The sequence below is a fragment of the Mus caroli genome, chromosome X, assembly GCF_900094665.2.
Source record: "Mus caroli chromosome X, CAROLI_EIJ_v1.1, whole genome shotgun sequence".
Classification (NCBI taxonomy): Eukaryota; Metazoa; Chordata; class Mammalia; order Rodentia; family Muridae; genus Mus; species Mus caroli.
In genome coordinates, this window is record NC_034589.1 from 67,662,587 (window position 1) to 67,680,491 (window position 17,905).

Here is a 17,905-nt window from a genome sequence, read left to right on the forward strand (position 1 = left end):
TATCCAGAGATCCATCCCATGATCAGCATCTAAACGCTGACACCATTGCATTCACTAGCAAGATTTTGCTGAAAGGACCCAGATATAGCTGTCTCTTGTGAGACTATGCTGGGGCCTAGCAAACACAGGAATGGATACTCACAGTCAGCTATTGGATGGATCACAGGGCTCCCAATGGAGGAGTTAGAGAAAGTACCCAAGGAGATGAAGGGATCTGCAACCCTATGGGTGGAACAGCATTATGAACTAATCAGTACCCCCAAGCTCTTGACTCTAGCTGCATATGTATCAAAACATGGCCTAGTCAGCCATCACTGCAAAGAGAGGCCCATTGGACATGCAATCTTTATATGCCCCAGTACNGGGNAACGCCAGGGCCAAAAAAATGGGAATGGGTGGGTAGGGAAGTGGGGGCGAGGGTATGGAGCTTTTGGGATAGCATTGGAAATGTAATTGAGGAATAGATGTAATAAAAATATATTAAAAAATTACGCTGTAACAAGTAGACATGGAATCATTTTGAAATTAGTAAATCATGGTTCCCTTCAGACTAGGAGAAGATCATACTGATAAATCACATGAGAAATTAATGTTACATGCTTAAGCATTCATAGTGCATGGGGTGCATTTGAGCATTGGACTGTGATGCACACAGGAAGTCTAGTGACAAGGTAACATCTATAGAATTGGAACAGATAGAGATGGTACAGGAAAAACACCAGTATGTTGAGGGAGCAGAGGTCCATGTACTAGGAAAAAGCAACCAGAAAATATAAACTGATACATAAAACACTGTTTTTCTATGGAGAAGTAGACAGTTAAGATTCCTGCTCAGGAACCATAGGGTATGAGCAGACAAGCATGTTATGTGCACAGACAACCATGGTGCATGAGCAAAAACCTATATGGATTCTATAATACAAAAGTAGATGTGATACAGGAACAAATAACATGGGAATATGCTAAGATAAAAAAGATATGGGAATAAAGGTAGCATTCATAAGGCCACCAAGACATGGCAATGATGCTAAAGGCAATAACACAACATATATTCATAGGATTCTCTGATGATGGAGCATTGCACCAAGGTGTATTTCCGGACATTACAAGGAAATAATTTGACTATAACTTAAGAGTAGATGGTCAAGTATATCAGGGGAAAATGATTATAGAAGAGCAGAAAATAAAATAATCATGTTATGATTAATAGAATACTCCAGATAGCATTGATTCGAAGAGAGTCAGCACTCCATTGCATAAGCTTATACCACAGTCTTTAAAACACTATTGCAAGTATCATTGTTTTACCATAAAGACATGTATATTAGCTGCAGAACTGAGACTGGCACCCATGACAAGAAATTAAGGAATATCATATCATCACCATCATTACTGTTGTCACATATACTTCACAACATTCTACTCAGTGTTGGAAATGCAATTATGTATTAATATGTACAAATTTATGAGACATCTTTGGCATTTTGTGGAAATGAAAGAACAGAAATGCAAATTGAGGTATTCAAGACCCCACAGTTAACAATCAATACTTTCAAATTCAAACACAAATATTTTGGCTTCACCACCCACCCTTTTAAGTACAATAATAAATGACAATATGCTGTGAGTCACCTGACAGACAGACATGGAACATGGTTTAAAAACAGAGTAATGAATGGCTTTGTTCCAGAAGCAGATGGCAATGTTGTAAAAGTAGGTACCATAGCACATGCTCAAGCATTCGTGGTGCATAAGCAGCCACCACAAGCATCTGAGCACTTGACTAAAATGCACACACAGAGCATCTTGCAACAGGTGTTAATGCCATGTTACAAGCAAAGACAACAATGACAAAGGAGAGAGAAACTCATATTAGTAGGAGAGCACACAGTGTACAGATTAACATGAAAGGAGCAAAGTATTCTATTTCTGAAAAATACAGACTGTCATTATGTATTTTTACAAATCGTATAACAACTTCAAACACACGACTGAAAATTTTTAGATATGTTACCATTTTGGATAATGAGTCAATTCACATATGAAAAATGAAATGCATGTGATGCCACAAATAATAAAATAATATAATCCATTCAACTTTTATTAAAAGAATGAATGCATGCCATTGGTCTAAGAGAATATCTGAATAGTATAGAGTGCTTAGATGACTAAAATGTAAGAAAAAGTCTTGGAATATATGTTTCTAATATATAGCCATACACCTACAGAACACAGGCTACTAACTGTAATACCAGTACATGTCGACATATTACAGAAATAAACTGTGATATGATTATTACTCAGACATGGTATGCTAATAAGAAAAGTATATAAGCAATGGATACCTCTGCTTCAAGAGGATGACAATGAAACCAAAAGCAAGTTACATGTAATCAGGCCATGGCATATGTGGATTTGTGCCTGTTTCTGGTAAAAAAAAAAAAAAAAATCAAAGGTATCCCATTATATGAAGAAACAACTATTAGTACTGATAATAGAAACTGTATATGAGCAGTCAGCATAAACTGAGGGATCCTTCCCTGTACAAGATCTACTGGCCACAATAACACAACTAATATTCATACTAATGCAAATCATTCTATATTCAGAAGGAAATCATGATTTTTTTGTCTTTTATACTCAGGATGGGTTAGTAGCTTTCATCATGTATCTTCAGATAACAATAGTGGTTGATAATGTACACACATAATAAGCAATCAGATAAACTACAGTAGTGGGTCGAGACAGAAAGATAAGCTCAATTCAACATCCACAAACAAAATAAAGTTTTCAGTCAAGAGAAGAGGTAAACAGTACAAAATGAAACCTTATGCCAAATGTTCAGATGAACATCTTAACCTTGAGTTCTTAATTATGATTCATATCTTTAAAACACAATTAGTTATAACTCTATTTCCCGGGAAGCAGATGCCCTTTTCTAGACCTCCAATTGGATTGCAAATATGTAGTAAAAGACATATACCCAAGAATATGTATGAATGCATATATATATATATATATATATATGCATTCTGGAACTATATATTTATAGTTCCAAAGTAAAAAAAATGACTATATGTGTATGAGTGTATGTGTGTATACAAATAAAACTTAACTTAATGAAATTTAAAAAAATTAAAAGCCACAATACAAAAGCGTATGTCTTCAAGTACAGAGGCTATTATGAATTGAATTATGTCCTCTCCAAAGAGATTTTGAAGTTATAATTCTCAATACCTGCGGTTGTGATCTTATATGGAACTGAGTCTTCTCATAATAAACTCAACATGAAGTTATGCTATAAACATTTGAGTATGTCTTACACCTGAAACTCATATTGAAATCTGAAAGCTACTGTGAAATGTTAGAATGCATGGCCTTTTAAGAAGCTGAAAGGGATTAATTTTTTTTTCTTTAGAGAGTGGATCAATCTCACGGAAGTAGTATAGGTGTTGCAGGTCTGGGTCATAAACTGAATGTGCTCCTAGAGCTTTCTCTCTTTTACATGTTTCTATATCCCTACTGTTTTACCATCATGTTGGATGTAGCCTAAGGCTATCTTCAGCTATGAACATCTTCTCTTGGACTTCCATGCTCTAGAACTATGAGGTAAATAAGCTTCCCTTATTTATAAATAACTCAATCACATCTATTCTATTTTATCAACAGAAAATGCAGTAATATGTTTGCATGGTCCACAAATCCAGTGACTACAGTCTGTATAAAAAAAAAAAACAGAGTGAAATTTGAACAACAACAAAAAAGATAACAGCATGTCTCAACAGAGCTAGTGATGATGCCACAAGCCAAGAAATTCTTGAAGCTAACAAAAGCTATTAAATTTTTCCACAGAACCTACAAAAATAGCATAGCCCTGCCAATATTTTCATTTTGCAGTTATAGCCTCTACAAATATGAGCAAATAAGGGTGCAATTATATTTTGTGTTCATAGCCCTTGGAGACAATAGTGAATGGTATTGTTCCAAAAGACAAACTTCAGCACCTGTGAGGTGATCAGTAACTTGACATCCATATTGTACTATACTAACAATTATGTATTAGAATGAGAACTTATCAATAAGCATTAAACTACAGTTATGCACCAGAAAGCAATGCATTCAAGAGATACAGTAATACAAAGCATTTGGGGTTGCTGCCAACATAACACAGCATGCTGATTTATAGTAATGTCATGTGCATAAGCTCTTATTTTTTTTTTTTTTTTAGAAATCAGTAATACACAAGAACATATTATAAAATTAACAAAGCCAAACTACAGTTCTTCTAAAGGTCAACCTGGTTCTGAAGAGAGATAGTCAGCAATGTTCTTGTCACACAGCTATAAAAATGGGAGTTGAGACTCTGAGCACTCAGGTAGAAGCAGGGCATGGCAGCACACATCTGTTGAGAAGATTGTTCCCTGGAGTTTGCTGGCCAGACTGTCTAGCCAATCAGGAGCTGCTCCAATTTCAGCAAAAAGAAAAAAAAATCTCCAAAAGTCAGAGTGGCAGAACAGAACACCCAGAATTGATCACACACACACACACACACACACACAGAGAGAGAGAGAGAGAGAGAGAGAGAGAGAGGCACACACACATATTCTCCCTCTCTGTCTCTCCGTCTCTGTCTCTCTGTATGTATGTATGTATGTATGTATGTATGTATGTGTGTGTGTATCTCACATACAGTACACACACACACACACACACAGTGTAACTGGCCAGACCCCCCGGGGGCTCCCAGGGACTGGACCACAAACAAAGAGTACACATGGAGGGACCCGTGGCAGAGGATGGCCTTGTCGGTCATCAGTGGGAGGAGAGGGCCTTGGTTCTGTGAAGGCCCGATGCCCCAGTGTAGGGGAATGCCAGGGCAGGAAGACAGGAGTGGGTGGGTGGGTGAATGGGGGAGCACCCTCATAGAGGCAGGGAGAGGGGAGATGGGATAGGGGGATTCTGGACAGGAGACCTGGAAAGGGGATAATATTTGAAATGCAAATAAAGAAAATATCCAATAAAATTAAAAAAGAATCAAAAAATAAAAATCAGCAAAAATCAATAAATGAGACTAGACAAGAAAAACAAATTAATGCGAGTTAATATGAGAAATGAGTGAGTGATATAATTATAGATCCAATAGTTCAAGTTGATATTTAAACAGTAAAAAATATGTGTGTTGCTCAGTCCAAGTTGATACATCTACAATACAATCCCTGCAGTTGATGCTCAGGGATCATCTCTGAAGAGGAACTGGAAAGACTGTAAAATCCAGAGGAACAGGAAGCTTTCCATAAGAGTATGTCCCTAGAAATGTCAGAGAAGCTACACATTAGCAGCAGTCAAAACTATATTATCAGACACAATGTCTGTTTGCTTTGCTGTTTATAATGCAGTAACACTGGTGTTACTAATGATGATAAAGTTGTTTAAAATAGCAGAACAAAAACAAACAAGCCAACTCAAAGACCATAGAGGAGGTTCAGAATCAGGAAAATGTAGTAAAACATGAGGACTAAGTGCAGCATTAAATATAAAAAGCCACAGTAATAAACAACCATGACACTGGGGTAGACAGCCTTTATGTGGAAGCTGTCAATTATACAATTAGAAAGAAAATTATAAAACAAACAAAACAAAATGTACTTGACTTCATGAAATTCATAGGGATATGGAACTAGAAAATATCATCCTGAGTGAAGAAATCAATCACAAAAGAACACGCATAGTATGCACTCACTGATAAGTGGATATTAGCCCCAAAGCTCAGAATACCCACGATACAACTCACAGACCACATGAAACTTAACAAGAAGGAAGACCAAAGTATGGATGCTTCAATCCTACTTAGAAGGAGGAACAAAATAATCACCAAAGGTAGAGGGAGGAAGGGGCCTGGGAGGGAAAGACGAGGGGGAGGGAAAAGGGGGTGCAAAAAGTACTTGAATAGATGATCCAAGTGCCTTAAAAGATAATCGTAGCCCATTGTGTTTGGTGGCATTAATTACTTTTATTACTTTTATTTTAATTGTATGTCTACAAACATACATACTAAAATTGAACACAAAAAATGGTTCTCTCAACATAGTATCATGATTTTATTTCCCATGATCTTTATTCACTAATATCACACCTCTGTATATGTTAAGATCACATGGCCAAAGTGCCTTTGCAGATGGTAGTAAATGATAATCTAATATGTTTAACATAAAGGGAATACCCTATATTCTCCAAGTGGGTCCTTTAAAGGATAAAAGCAATGCAGAATAAAAACCAGAAGAGAGTCAAAAGTGGTGAGAACTAACTGCTGCTTCGAAGATAAAAAGATCCATGAAAAGCAAATATATGTGGCCTTGAAAAGCTAAGAAAATGCTCTGGCCAATGACCAGCAAGAAAATTGGGACCTGAGTTCAGCAATCACTAAAACTGAAATCTATCAATAATTTGAGGAATCTTGGAAGCAAATTTGTCATCAAAGCTTCTAGAAACAACACACTGCTGATAGCATTTTAACTTTACAGACTTTTCAAATCTATTTTTTTAATGTTTATTGCTTTAAAGTGTTCTAGTTGTGATAGGTTTTTATATCAGTGATAAAAATTTAATACACTTGTTTCCTTCATCTCTGAGAGAAGGGTAATTTTCTGTTTCTTTTTTATTGTAAAATGATTTAAAAGAAAGATAAAAAACAAATATAATTGTTGATTATATATATATATTTGATTAAAGTAGATAATATATGATAGGTATGCAATCAGTAATTATGTTGTTCTAATAATAATTTCTGTATATTCATGATATACTTTGGCATCTGTTATCATATTTTATCCTTAACCCAATCAGGATATGTAGGAATGATAAGAAAGTTTCAACCTAAAAAGATATAAATCTAAAACATGAAGAGATTTTTACTTGCTCAGAAAGCAATACCGGAATGTTAGAGGAAAAAAAAACTAAGCCCAAATTGAATAACTTTGGTCACATAGCATTTTCATAGTTCATTTAAAGTTGAAGGTGCCCATAGGATTGGAGAGAATTCAGTTATATTTTTAGGAGGGAAAAAATACTTCTTGGCCAATTTGCTATTTGATATCTCCCATATAACAAAGAGCCAGCCTTGTTTCTAGAAACCAATCCTAAGCATGTGCAAGAAATATAATTTCACTATGGATCTGCTGGGAAAGCATTTTAGGAGAGCAGCAGAGAATGTACGATAGAGAGATTTGGATAATGCCATGTACAAACCAGCACTAAGGGATTTAAAAATCTGATATAGCTGTCCAAAGAACAAAACCCATGTAGTTCTTAAACCCAGGGTGCTTTGGTTTCAGCCAAAGCCATTAATCCTCTTCCCTGCTTCCTGCCTCTTCAGCTTTCTCACATACCCCTCCCAACGGAGCTCTACAGTTCAGTTTATTTCAAAGTTCAAGTATCTCAGATATAAACCCAGCATGATACTTGAAATTAGAAAGCAACCATGGGTAACAAAAACAAAGGTTATCTAAGGTATTTTAATATATCCAAATAAAGAAACTCAAGACTAAAAGTTCACCCCAAGGAATACTATTATCATCTCAGTAAATGGTGAACCAATGCACAATTTGTATGCCAGAAACTGATGTATAGAGGGGAACAAACACACCATCTTTCCCTCTGTACAGACTAAATCAATGCCATGAGCAAATGCTGATCTCTACACCACCCTAACCTCATCTGCATACCCAGGTAGAAAATCACCACATGGTATCTCTTTTGCTGCAAAGATAAATTTATGGAGTAGATTATATATTGTCTCTGAGTTTAAAGTCCTTCATTTGCAAATAGATCCCAGGTTTGTTGTTTTTTGTTGTTGTTTGTTGTTGTTGTTGTTGTTGTTGTTGTTGTTGTTTTTTAAGGATTAATGAGTCAAACTAGACAATGGTGGAAAATGTCCCACAGAGGCTCATCTGGTTTAACACGTAGTCCTCAGCTGGTAACATTGTTTTGATATGAAAGTAGAATCTGTGAAACTGTGACCCAGATGGCAGAAGTGGGTTGCTAAGGTTGAGTTTCAAAGATATCTTCTTGCTGAGACATGAGCAAGCCATACTATAAATTCTTTTCGTGCCTGTCACAAAATAAATGTCTCCCGTCAGATACTTTTGTCAATTATTTGGTCATAGCAATGAGAAAATCAGTTATTATAATAACTAAAGTTCCAGATGGAAAATTATATAAGCCAAAGGAATATCAACTGAGTATTAAACAAGAATATGACCACTTATTTTCTAGGTCAAAGCTATCCTTAGGATCAAAAAATCTCCAACTTGAACAATTATATAGTCATAATTAAAGAAAATTAAAAATGTAGACAGCCAAATATAATAACAAATTATAAATGAGATAGTCCATTACATAGTTATTAGTTTTATGGCAAGTAACTGATAGTATGCCAAAAATAGAACTAAAGATTTTTTTTCAAAGTAAAATCTTTTCCAGGGACAGAAAAGAACTAACATTTGTTTCAAGTCAGAATTAAATAACTGAAACAACACTATAAGCACTGAGCCATCAGTCTACTGGATAATAAATCAGTCATGATTTGAAAGACCAAAAAAGTAGAAAATTAGAAACATGAGATTGTAAGCCAGCAAGATAGCTCCACCATTAAATATGCTTGCTACAAAGCCTTATGACCTGAGTCTGACCCCCAGGACCCACACAGTGAAAGCAAAGAACTAACTTCTACAAGTTGACCTCCACAAGTATGTCACGATACACATGCACACATACTCACAAGCAAATCAAAAGATGTAGTAACTTTTTAAGAATTATGCAAACTACAAATGGTTGATATATGCAACATTATAAAGAATATTTGAAGAAAAGTTTAACCAAAAGCCTTTTTAACGTTGAAAAATGGCTATTTTCCTGTTATAGTCAGCGTCACAGTGTTTATTCTCAAAACTCTTACAATGACAGTGGAATCTTAAGCAGTATAGCAAGAAATGACAGTGGAAAGAGGAAAATGGAAAGGCTAAAAGTAAAGCAAGGCCAGATTCCTATATCTAACTAACAAACACAGACTCACATACACTAAAAAATCTGTACACTGATAATAATACTAACCCTATTTTTCTTTCATTTTGTTGTACAGTGAGTTTTAAGAACACAATTTTGTAATAGTTAGTTGTTAGCAGAAATGTATATACATTAATGTGACTGTACAATTTAAAATATTTGAAGATTTCTGTCACTGCACATGATAACCAATAGATTTTTGAAGGTTTATAGTATTTTTTACAAACATGTAAACATATATTTAGACTTTGTGTGTGCATGTATGTAATGTATGAGCAAGTATGTTTGCTTGCTTATGTGGATACTCAAGCATTTGTATGTCTGTGTGTGGAAGCCAGAGAGCAAAGTCAGGTATCTTCCTCTAGATCTACTCTTAAGAGTTCCAAAATTAGGACAACACACAAAAAAACCATTTCATTAGATAAACAAATTCAACTATACTCCTTCTTCAAAATAAAGCTCAGCACTGAGAGAAAATGATTGCTGCTACAAGGACCAATTTGCAGTGAACTCAAAGAGATCATGCAGAAGACATCAATATCTCATCACAGAGAATAAAGAATTTTCTTAGCATCATATGGCATTACAAAGTGCAAATTCAAACAACCATGACTTAGTCTTTCCTTTTGTAAGAATGGTCGAAATACAAGACTTTGAAAACACCAAATGCTTATTAAGGGTATGCAGAAATAGCAGAGCTCATTCATTACTGGTGAGAATGAAAGATGAGAGGATAACTTTCAAATCCAAACATATTCCCAAATATAATAAAGGTTTTAAACTTTTGGATATTTATCCAAGTAAGTTGAAAACCTATATACATATGAAAGTCTATACATAAATGTTGACATCAGCTTTATATATAATGACTGAAAGTTGGAGGCAATCAATACATACTTATAGAAATGAACGCCCTGTGGCACAGTCATATAATTAAATATCATTTGTTACCAAAAAGTGAATGAATTGTGAAGCCACAAAGGAAACTCTGAAAGAACCTGACATGTCTATCATTAAGTCAAAAAGACTAGCCAATTATGTGACATTCTAGTAAAAACTATATAAAGTTTAAAATGTCAAGAGAAGAAGAGTGGTGTATAGAGGACACAGAATTTCAATAAGTGAAAATGCTCTGTAGTTGTGCAAATATAACATTATACATTACAAGCTATGTAGTTAACAATATTGCTTTAAGAACTGATGCACCAATAATAATAAATACATCACACTAATACTCAATAATAGAAAAAACATAGAAGAAAACTTGTACTGTTTGCTCAGTTTTCTGTAAACCTAGAACTGGTCTAAAATATAATCTATTAAATTTTTAAAGTCAATTTCAAAAGGTTATATAATGTGTAATTAAAATTTTATAATATTATTAAACTGGCAAAAGTATAGAGAGAGATGGAGAACATATTACTGGTTTGAATGGAAGAGATGGATGGATACTACTGGAATTGGGTAACATGACAGAGTTTTAACTCTATACCTTGATTGTAGTAATGTCTTTACAAATATATATGTCTTTGTGTCTGCATATGATTAGGCTGCATAGAAGTATACCCACAGATACTCAAAACTGGCTACATATAAAAAAATCCTTATATAGCTGCATATACTAAAGTAAAATTGGTGTGGAGTTCATAAAGATCTATGAATTGTTTATGTATCTTTCCATGAATTCATTTTCTATGAATTATTTCAAAATTGAAAAAATAAAAATAATGTAGCCAGGACCTTTTCCATTTTTATTTAAAATAACGTATTCAAACAAAACTTACAAGGAATAATTTAAAACCAATAAAATTTTGATATACTAAAAACAAAAACAAAATCTCACATGTAATCCAGGTGCTGTATTATTCTGATGTCCTACAAAATAGTGAGAATTCATTGACATATACAGAAGATGAGGCAGAAAGCCATAAAAGCCAGAGGGGATAGATGTCACTGAGCAAACAGTATCTTCCAGACACAACAAGACTGATATATATATTTTTTTCACAGAAACTACAGCAGCATGAACAGGGCCGGCATAGGTTCAAATCAAAAACACTCCACTTTTGATTGGAGGAAATGGACATAAACTCCTGCTCCCAACCAAGAAGCTATGTCCAGCATACAACTGTTTGTAAAGGACAATTCTGCCCTGCTGCGGTGGCACACATCTGTAACCGCAGTATTTGTGAGGCTGAGGTAGGAGGACTGCAACTTAAAAGCTAGCCTGCATTACAAACAAGTTTGAAGCTTCCTTGAGCTACAAAGTAAAATTTTGCATCAGGAAACAAAAGAAGACGAAAAGAAAAGAAAGAAAACTTGAATAGAAAATAAATTTGAATAAGAAATTAAGCAATTAAAAAGAAAAATGAAGTCCAAAAATACCTTGTATGACATGAAAACAGATATATAGCAAATGAAAAGTCTGAGAAACAATAGATTCATTATGAGGGTGAAGTTTATTGCCATGGTGGAGTATATTTGAAAATTAAGAATTAGAAAACCTTTTATTTAATGGACATGAACTCCTGCTCCTAACTAACATACCACATACAACTGGATTAACAAAATATAATCAAGCTAAAACCAAAGAAAATACAATAAGTATTAAATTTAAATTGATGAAATAAAAATCTTGTAATAAAATAGAAATGAACAAATAACAATAAACATCATCTTGAAGACTGATAAATAACTTTTAAAACAAACAAAAACCCAGTGCTGGGAATGGGAAGGAGGGCATAATTGTATATCCAATTGATTTAAAATGGATATATTTATGCCAATAATGTGAAATTTTAGGTGGACATTTCAAAAAACAACACTGACAGAAGAAAATATATAATCTAAATATTCCTTCAACTACATAAAAAATTGGCAATGCAACTAAATATACTCCCCAAAGAAAACTTGAAGTCCAGATGGCATTAACAGTGAGTTCCTCTACACATGCAAAGAATAAATAGCCTCACTATTACATAATGTCTTCTAGAATGTACAACTAATTGTTTTCATTCGTTTTTTAAAGCTAGCATCATTTTCTAAAACCTAAGGAAAATTTGACATAAAAGAAAAATAATGCTCTTCATGCATTCCTGGAGACCTGCTGGCATCAGAGACAACCAGGTGAGACCCCTGCTCCTCCCACAATACCCTGCCTGGTGGTCCCCCCCTGGGAGCACATTTAACAGCAGTAAGCTGTGCCCTATCCCCTGAGCTCTAATTTCGGGCTCACAGCTCTGCTTGCTTTTCTGAAGGCCTGCCAGCACCTGAACAAGCAGGTATGACCCCACCCCAGAACCCTTGCCTGCCAGGTCTCCCTGGGAAACACCCTACAGTGGCAAAATACACCCTGTCCCCTACATTCTATTTTCCAGCCCATAACTCTACCTGCATCCCCAAAGGCCTGCCAACAGCAGAGAAAAATCCGGTCAAAACCCTCCCTCAACCACTATCTACTAAGTCTCCCGAAAGCATGCATGCTGTAAGCTGCATCCTGTCCCCTGAACGCCATTTTCCAGCCCACAGTTCAGCCTGCACTCCCTGAGATCTACTAGCACCAGGGACAACCAGATGCCTTAAGACCCACATAAGAACACAAACAAGAGCCAGGGCAATATGGTATCAGGAGAGTCTAGCTATCCTACTACAGCAAGCCCTTGATATCCTAACACAGTTGAAACACGGGAGAATGACTTTAAATCCAATCTTGAAGATAAGTGAGGGCTTTAAAGAGCAAATGAACAAATCCCCTTTTAAAAATCCAGGAAAATGCAATCAAACACGTGAAGGAAATGAATAAAACTGTTCAAGACCTGAAAATGGAAATAGAAACAATAAAGAAAATACAAAATGAGGGACTCCTGGAGTTGGCAAACCTAGGGAAGGGAAGAGAACAGGAACAACAGATACAAGCATCACCAACAGAATACAAGAGATGAAGGAGAGAATCTCAGGTGTAGAAGACAAAATAGAAGACATCAATACATAGATCAAAGAAAACATTAAATCTAATTTTTTTCTCTGACATAAACCATCCAGGGAATTTGGAACACTATGAAAGGAAAGGAATAGAAGAAGATCCCCATCTCAAAGGACCGGAAAAGGTTTTCAACAAAATCATAGAAGAAAATTTCCCTAACCTAAAGAAGGAGATGCCTATAAATATGCAAGAAGCTTACAGAACACAAAATAGAGTGAACCAGAAAAAAAATCCCCCTGCAACATAAGAATTAAAACACTAAATGTACAGAAACTAGCAAGAATATTAAAAGTTGCAAGGGAAACGGGGCCAAGTAACATATAAAGGCAGGCCTATGAGAATTACACCTGATTTCTCAATAGAGATTCTAAGTCAGAAGGGCCTAGGCAGATATCCTGCAGACTAGAAGAGGCCACAGATGATAGTTCAGACTACTATGCCCAGAAAAACTTTTAATCACCATAAATGGAGAAAACAAGATATTCCATAACAAAGTCCAAATTTAAAAATTATCTGTCCACAAATTTAGCCCTACGCAGGAGATACAAAGTAAAACTCCAACCCAGTAAACCTATCTATCACACAAGAAAACACAAGAAATAAACAATTTCACACCAATAAAACAAACAAACACACACATATACTACCACCACCAACACCAAAATAACAGGAATTACCACTCATTTGGTCATTAATATCTCAACCCCAGTGGTCTCAATTTCCCAATAGAAACATGGGCTAACAGAGTAGATGCATAAACAGAATCCATCATTCTGCTGCATACAAGAAACACACCTCAGCAAAAATGACAGAAATTACCTCACATTAAAGGGGTGGAACAAGAAGCAAGCTGGAGTAGCCATTCTAATATCTAATAAAATAGACTTATTTTATTATATATTAATTAACCCTAATTAATCCAAAGAGAGGGGAGAAACACTTCATATATATCAAAAGAAAAATCCACGGAGATCATGTCTCAATTCTGAATATCTATGCCCCAAATACAAGTACACACACATTTGTTTAAAAGAGAAAGAAAACATTGCTAAAGTTTAAATCTCACATCGACCCACACACATTGATAGTGGGAGTCTTCAACACCCCACTCTCACCAATGGATAGGTCATCCAAGCAGAAACTAAACAGAGAAATAATGAAACTAACAGATGTTATGATTCAAATGGACCTAATGGATATCAATAGAACATTTCACCAAAACACAAAAGAATGTACCTTCTTCTCAACACCTCATAGAACCTTCTCCAAAATTGACCATATACTCTGTCAACAAAGCAAGTCTCAACATATACAAGAAAACTGAAACAACCCTCCACACTCAGACCACCATGAATTAATGCTGGATATCAATAACAACAGAAACAACAGAAAACTTACAAACTTATGGAAATTGAATAACTCAATGACCACTGGGTCAGGGAAGAAATAAATAAATTTAAGACTTTCTAGAATTCAATGAAAATGAATGCAAAAACATACCCAAACTTATGGGACACAATGAAAGGAGTGCTAAGAGGAAAGTTCTTGGCACTAATTGCCTTTATAAAGAAATTGGAGAGATTTCATACTAGCAAATTAGCATCAACATGAAAGCTCTAGAACAAAGAGAAGCAAACAAACCCAGGAGGAGTAGACAGTAGGAAATAATCAACTCAGAACATAAATCAATTAGAAACTAAGAGAACAATACTCTCAGCTATTTGCAGATGATATGATAGTATACATAAGTAACCCCAAGAATTCTACTAGACAAGTCCTAAAGTTGATAAACACCTTCAGCAAAGTGACCAGATACAAAATTAACTTAAAAAAAATAGTAGCCCTCCTTTATACAAACAATAAACTGGCTGAGAAAGAAATTAGGGAAACAATACCCTTTAAAATAGTCACAAAAATATAAAATATCTTAGATCAAGTGGACGATCTGTGTGACAAGAACTTCAAGTCTCTGAGAGAGAAATTGAGGAGGATCTCAGGAGATGGAATGATCTCCCATGCTCATGGATGAGTAGGATTAATATAGTCAAAATGGCCATCTTACCAAAAGTAGTCGACAGATTCAATGGGATTGCCATCCAAATTCTAACACAATTCTTTACAGACCTTGAAAAAACAATACTCAACATCAAATGGAAAAACAAAAAACCCATGATAGCTAAAACAATCCTGTACAATATAAGAACTTCCAGAGGTATTACCATCACTGATTTAAGCTGTACTACAGAGCAATAGTAATAAAAACAGCATGGTATTGGCATAAAAACAGACAAGTTCATCAATGAAATTTAATGAAACACCCAGAAGTAAGCCCATATACCCACATATACTTGATTTTTTACAAAGTCATACAATAGAAAAAAAGAAAGCATCTTCAACAAATGGTGCCGGTTTAACTGCATATCTGCATTTTGAATAATGCAAAGAGATACATATCTAGCACCTTGAATGAAAGTCAAGTCCAGTGGATCAAAGACCAAGTGCATTAAATCTGATATAAGAGAGAGTAGAGAATAGCCAATAACATATTGGTACAGAGGACAACTTCCCAAGCAAAATGCCAACAGCTAAGCAACAAAAATCAACAATTAATAAATGGGACCTCATGAAAATAAAAATCTTCTTTAATGCAAAAGACACCATCAATAGGACAAAATGTCAACCTACAGAATGGAAAAAGATTTTCATCAACCCTGTATCCCACAAAGGACTTGTATCCAATCTTTATAAAGAATTCAAGAAATTACACACCAAAAACCAAATAACCCAATTTTTAAAATGAGTGAGAGATCTAAACAAAGAATTCTTGACAGAGGTATCTCTACTAGCCCAAGAAGCACTTAAAGAAATGTTCAACATCCTTAGTCTCCTTAGCCATCAGGGAAATGCAAATCAAAATGACTCTGAGATTCCATCTTACACACATCATAATGACTAAGATCATAAATGCAAGCAACAACTTGTGCTGGCAAGGATGTTGAGAAAGTGAACACTCCTCCATTGTTGGTGGGAGTACAAACTTGTACAACTAACTACTTTGCAAATGAATTTGGTTGTTTCTTGGAAAACTGGAAAGAGTTTCTACCTCAAGGCCCAGCTATCCCACTCCTAGGCAAATACCCAAAAGATGCTCCACCATACCACAAGGAACATGCTCAACTATGTTCATAGCAGCTTTATTTGTAATAGCCAGATATTGGAAACAACCTAGATGTCCCTCATCCAAAGAATGGATAAGAAGAATGTGGTACATTTACATAATGAAATATTACTCAGCTATTAAAAACAATGACATCATGAAATTTGAAGGCAAATGGATGAAAATAGAAAAAAAATCATACTGAGTGAGGTAAACCAGACCCAGAAAAAACAAACATAGAATAAAATAATTTATAAGTGGATATTAGCCATAAAATGCAGGAAAATCATGCCACAGTCCACAGATCCAGTAAAATAGACATGGTGGAGTGGATGGATGGAGGGAATAAGGTGGGAGAGCAGATGAGGAGGTAACATGTGGGTTCAAGTCTGGGGAAGATGGAAGAAGGAAGAACTATGAAGGTGAACTGAAATTGATGAGGGGCATCTCTAGGATAAGGTAGAAATGTAGGACAATGAAAACTCCCAGGAGTCTATGAGAGTGACCCTAGATAAGACTACTAGTCCTATAAAGTAATGAAGGGAAAGGAAATAACAAAATTCATATTTTATAATTAAACAATGGAATTTTTAGGTGACATAAGAAAGAAATTACAAAATACAATTATTTCCACTCATCTAACATGGTACTGGAAGCTACAGACAATATGCTAAGACAGAGCAACAATATAATATGAAATATACAAATAATAATTTTAACAATAAATTAATTTATAGATGAATAAATGATATTACTAATTGGATTAATTGCTACCTCGAACATAAGATCAACTACTCAAAATTGGTTATATTTCTATGCCACTGTAAAAATACTTAACTCAATCCCATAATGATGCATATATAATACTATCATAGTAAAACTTTTATTTTTTACATTTACAAAATAAACTTATATCAATAATTACAGTAAAAATAAAGGTACAAAATAAAACTGTGTATGACAAAAAGAAATTTAAAATAAGTTTTAAATGTATTTATTTATAACAGTATACATATCATATAAAAGAATATCCAAAATATATAAAGAACTCAAAAACTAGATATTAAGAAAACAAGTGAATTGAAAAATGGAGTACAGATTTAAACAAAAGAGAAAACTCAAATGGCTGAGAAAACAAGAAATGTACAACATGCTCAGTCACCAGGGAAATGCAAATCAAAACTACTTTGTTTGCATCTGACACCCATCTAATGGCTAAGATCATTAAGACAAATAATAGCTCATGCTGGAAAGGATGTGGAGCAGAGGAAACAAGCCTTCATTACTGGTGGGAGTGCAAACTTGCACAGTCACTATGGAAATCAATATGGTGCTTCTTCAAGAAGATGGAAATTCATCTACCCTCCAAATCCAGCTATACCACTCTTGGGTATATACCCAAAGGATGCTTCATCCTACCACAGAGATACTTGCTCAATTATGTTCAGTGTTACTCTACTCCTAATAGCCTAAATCTGGAACAACCTAGATGTCTCTCAACAGAAAAATGGATAAAGATATGAAACTGCCAAAAAATGAGCCACCACTTGTCAATAAATTAACCTACCAGTACAAAGATTGGGCTACATCTCAGTGAGTTATTGGCCAAAGGGATCCCATGGAAATCCCCAAACAATTTTTTTTAAGATTTATTTATTTATTATATGTAAGTACACTGTAGCTATCTTCAGACACTCCAGAAGAGG

General features: G+C 34.9%; 1 protein-coding gene across 5 annotated transcripts in view; it reads right to left on the reverse strand.

Annotated features, from left to right (window-relative positions):
- Positions 1-17,905, reverse strand: part of Gabra3 (gamma-aminobutyric acid type A receptor alpha3 subunit) — a 201,085-nt gene that overhangs the window by 145,065 nt on the left and 38,115 nt on the right. The window lies entirely within an intron of this gene.